Source organism: Bison bison, unplaced genomic scaffold, assembly GCF_000754665.1.
Source record: "Bison bison bison isolate TAMUID 2011002044 unplaced genomic scaffold, Bison_UMD1.0 scf7180017864136, whole genome shotgun sequence".
Taxonomy (NCBI): domain Eukaryota; kingdom Metazoa; phylum Chordata; class Mammalia; order Artiodactyla; family Bovidae; genus Bison; species Bison bison.
In genome coordinates this window covers 3,299,695-3,304,169 of record NW_011494708.1, presented here as the reverse complement: position 1 = coordinate 3,304,169, position 4,475 = coordinate 3,299,695, and the positions used below count along the sequence as shown (strand labels likewise).

Below are 4,475 nucleotides of genomic sequence, written 5' to 3'. Positions count from 1 at the left end.
AGTTAGTGACCAAAAAGATAGCCTAGCTGTCCTGATTCCTATGTGGTAGGAATCCCCCCCCCATCTTTAATTTTAGAATCCCCAAGTATGCCACTACTAATAGTGTAGTCACTGGAGTTGAAATAACAGCAACAGTTATGACATTAAAAAGAAAAAGAAAAATCTGAAAATGTGGAGAAAGTTACTTTTCCCCTTCTTCTGTAGCCCAAAGACAGCCAAGTTCCTTGAAATCAGGATCGAGGGAGATCTAAAAGAAGTAAATTAAAAATGAATTAAGTTTCTTTCAAGAGGCAGGAGAGAGGAAGAAGCGCCCAGACCCCAGCGGCGGTACTCACTGGCGCTCTCTACGCAGGTAATGAACCGGAGCAGGCACCCAGGTGGAGCCCGGCGCTCTGGTATATATAGGGAAGGTGTTGCGCAAAAAGGCCGGCGGCGGTCATCACGCCCCTCGCACATTCCAGGACCGCCTGCTGCCGCCGCCGGGGCACTGCCTACCTGCCGGCTTAATGAGCCCATCGTGACCTAGCCGGCTATGCCGAGGAAAGAGGCTGCCGGGCTTGGGGCGAGATCTCAGACGGCGCCCCCCCGCGCCGGCTCCGCGGCGAATGCCCCCGCGCCCGGTAGGCAGGCGGCCCTTGCGCCCTGAGCCCCGGTTGTGCTGCCGCGCGCCCGCCCCGCCTTATCACCGGCCCCAGGATCCCAGCCAGGGCGGCCTAGCGGGGCTCCTCGTTTTCCCCAGGTTTCTCCTACCCAAGAACCTGAATCGTCTGGTTTAGCTACTCTGAGACCGAAAAGGTCAGTGACGTTGAGACTTAAGTAGAAGCCAACTGGAAACTCAGGGACAAATCCTTCCAAAACAAAGCCAGGATTGTTTGGTCTTTTCAGGCTCGGAGATGCCTTCTGTCCGGGTAGCTTGGACAGACACTTGGCCAGCTGGAGCCTTGGATCTGCGACAGGCTGAGAAAAACGCAGGGCTGCTCACCACCAGAACCTCCCACTTGCCTGTCCGGGCTTGGGCAAAACTTGACCCTTATTTCTTTTGCTCTGCCCTGTATTCCAGGTGTGGCCACATGTTTTTCCATCCTGGCTTTGAGAAGACCTGTCCCAGGGAGACCCCATCATGAAGCTGATGGAAGTAACAGCCCAATTATGTGTGGAGCAAACGTTTCCCCCAGAAGGGCATCCCTGGTGGCTCAGACCATAGAGAATCTGACCGCAATGCAGGGGACCTGGGTTCCATCTTGGTGGGGAAGATCCCCTGGAGGAGGAAATGGCAACCCATTCCAGTATTCTTCCCTGGAGAATGCCATGGCCAGAGGAGCCTGGCAGGCTACAGTCCACTGGGGCTGCAAAAAGTTGGTCACAACTGAGCGACTAACACTTTCACTTTCTTGGGGAAAGAGCAGGCTCCCTTTCCAGTGGAGGTTAGAGAGGTTAGCGGACATAGGATTCCTTAGAGTTGCTGAGCTGGGATCAAACTTGGGTTTTATTCCAATACCCAGGCCCTTTCCCTCTGTCAAATGGCCCTGGTTTTACAGCCGAGGAAAAGGCTTAACAAGTTAATTTGTTGCTCAGCTGCCAGCAAATAGTGGAAGTGCCCCACTGAAACTAGGGTGGTTTCCTTTTCTGGCCATAAGGGGGAAAAACTCAGGAGTACTGCTTCCAGGAAACCAGAGCCAGGCTCTCTGGGGCTGAAAAGTTAGTTGGTCACTTATACTAACTCCTGCGTCCAACTGCCTGACACCAGTGTCTTGTTTTGCCCCTTGCTTTTTCCCTGCCTTTGTCTGCTGTGTGTAAAATGGGAATAATGGTCTCTGTTAAAGTGAGCTAAAATATATATAACACATAGAACAGTACCTGGCACATGAGGAGTGCATGTTAACCATGAGAGCTTCACTGGAAGCCTCTGGTGTTGGGAGATGAGTGGGAAGCTTTGATTGGACTCATCTGGAACCTTGGAAGTCTGAGGTCATTACTCCACAGTCTCAAATGCTGGTCATTTTAGTCCAAGGGCTGACACATATTGCTTGAGAGTGGGCACTAGAAATCAAATCTAGTGGGCCTGTTCTTATTATTGGAGAGCGAACGATTTTGCCAGTGGGTGCTGGTCTTAAAATCCAGCCCTTGGAGACAGTGAGCAAGCAGCACCTCTCCTGGGAGCGACTTCTACAGCAGAGTCCACCAGTGATAGGGATCTGCTGGCATGTGTTCACTGAGCTCAGCTCTATCTCTGGCCCTGGGCAGGAGGCAGAGTCATCTCAGGGACTCCCAGGGCAGGCCTTAGTTGCTCATTGGTCCTGCTGAGTCTCCCCCAGTAGGTATGGACTCTGTACGGGATATGGATCTAACTCTATCCACAATGCCTTCCTATCACTCCCAACAAGGATCTGACAAATGGAAATTTCAGAAAACCTGGAGAAGGTCTCAGGTCTCCCTTTTATGGTCCAATGAAAAAGGCAAAATACCGGTTCAGTCAGGAGGTTTTTTTTTTTTAATGGATTCCATTTACAGGTCAGAGATGATATCTGTTTGATTCTGGTTTTGGATTGTAGGGTTTTATATTACTTTGTGTGTGCTAAGTCACTTTAGTCGTATCCAACTCTTTGGAACCCTGTGAACTGTAGCCCGCCAGGCTCTTCTGTCCTTGGGGATTCTCCAGGCACCATGCCCTCCTCCAGGGTATCTTCCTGATCCAGGGATCGAACCTGAATCTCTTATGTCCCCTGCATTGGCAGGTGAGTTCTTCACCACTAGCAAAAGGGTGGATAGGGTGTGGGCATATAAAGTCTATAATTTGTCCCTTTAGGGGAACATACTTCCTATCTTCATTCCAATCCTAATACAGAAGGCTATCATAACTCAGCACTATAAAGCACAGCCTGTGCTTACCCATAAACTTCTAAACTGCTTTCCTTCAGCAAACTTGATCGGCATACTGTTGTCCTACAAGGTAGAACTGACTGATTTAGATGGGCCCACCTAGAGGCCACACAGTATCTTGTCCAAAGTTACAATCTCTGTGCTAATACATGTCCACATTCCTTATTGAGTCCCTGGGGCCAGATGTAGTTCAGAATATAAAAATTTATATTTTTAGAAAGTAAGATGCAGATACTCCAATGGGACTTGGGCAGTACCCTGTGATCAAACTCATTGATATTTTTACTGTAAAAATGTATACATATTGGTATTAAGTGGAATAAATTTTATTTTATACATCAGGCTAGGGCATGGAATGAGTTTTTAAATGGCAGATTAGAGATCATGACTGCTTTTTTTTTTTTGGCCATGGCCAAGTATTTTATATTTATTTATAATATTTTACGTGTGTAGGGTATTTTACATTATATATACATGTTTTCCATTTGTCTATACTTTTACTATAAACATTTTTGTTTTTATTATTTTTTTGTTTGTTTTTGGCTGTGCAGGCTCTTAGTTCTTCGTGTGTGTGCGCGTGTGCACACTCAGTAAACCAGGGGTCAAACCCATGCCCCCTTCAGCTTGGAGTCCTTAGACCACCAGAGAATTCCCTATAAACATTTTTTAAATGCTTCATGAATTTGCATGTCATCCTTGCACAGGGACCATGTTAATCTTCTCTGTATCGTTCCAGTTTTAGTATGTGTGCTGCCGAAACAAGCACCCTATAAACATTTTTAAACATGCAGAAAAGTGGAAATATTTTTACACTACATATGTGTATACATTCTACCTAGATTTTGTAATAAACATTTTACTATACTACTTGCTTTTATTATGTATCTATCCTACCAGTTTTCTTGTTAATCCACTATTTTGCTTAATTTTTAAAAGTCAGTTCACTTCAGCTATAAATTCTTCAGCATGCATATTAGTAACCAGAGTTCAATATTTCCTTCTGGTTTATTTTCTAAGTAATATTTGCAAAAGTGAATGCAAATTGTAAATGTATCTTTTGACACATTTTGACAAATATGTAAGCTTGTGAAACTCAAACTGTTTATCATGATACAGAATATTTCTATCACCCTAAGAAATTCCTTTATACCTCTTCCCAATAATTCTAAACTCACCTTCCCTCAAAGGCATGACTTTTACACAATTGTTTTGTATCAGTAGCATTTTTACTTTTTTAATTGAGGTATCGTTGACATATAATACTATATGTTTCAGGTGTACAACATAACTGTTCACTATTTGCATATACAGTTAAAAGGATCACTACAGTATGTCTAGTTAACACCTGTCCCCATACATAGTTACAAAAATGTTTTTCTTGTAATGAAGACTTTTAAGGTCCTTTATTGAGTGCTTACTGTGTACAAGTACTGTTGTAAACATGTATTAATCCTTGTAACAAAATGAGCTAAATATAAAGATTGGGAAATGGGGCCCCAGAGAAGTCAAACAATGTCCCCCAATGTTACAAGACTAGTAGGTGGCAGAATTAAGATCTTAACCCAGTTACCAATTTCAACCACACAATCAGCAAA

The 4,475-nt window shown here is 44.7% G+C and overlaps 1 protein-coding gene across 2 annotated transcripts in view; it reads right to left on the bottom strand.

The window, feature by feature from the left end:
* Window positions 1–403, bottom strand: part of SLC34A2 (solute carrier family 34 (type II sodium/phosphate cotransporter), member 2) — a 25,658-nt gene extending 25,255 nt beyond the window's left edge. Inside the window, exons 1-2 of one of the 2 annotated variants that reach the window (XM_010839923.1) lie at window positions 336–398; window positions 186–247 (exon numbers count right to left, since the gene is read on the bottom strand). The gene's annotated coding sequence lies outside the window, so the exon portion shown is untranslated. Of the gene's footprint in view, window positions 1–185; window positions 248–335 lie in introns of both variants that reach the window. The other variant, XM_010839924.1, reaches the window with a different exon arrangement.
* Between the last annotated feature and the right edge of the window lie 4,072 nt (window positions 404–4,475).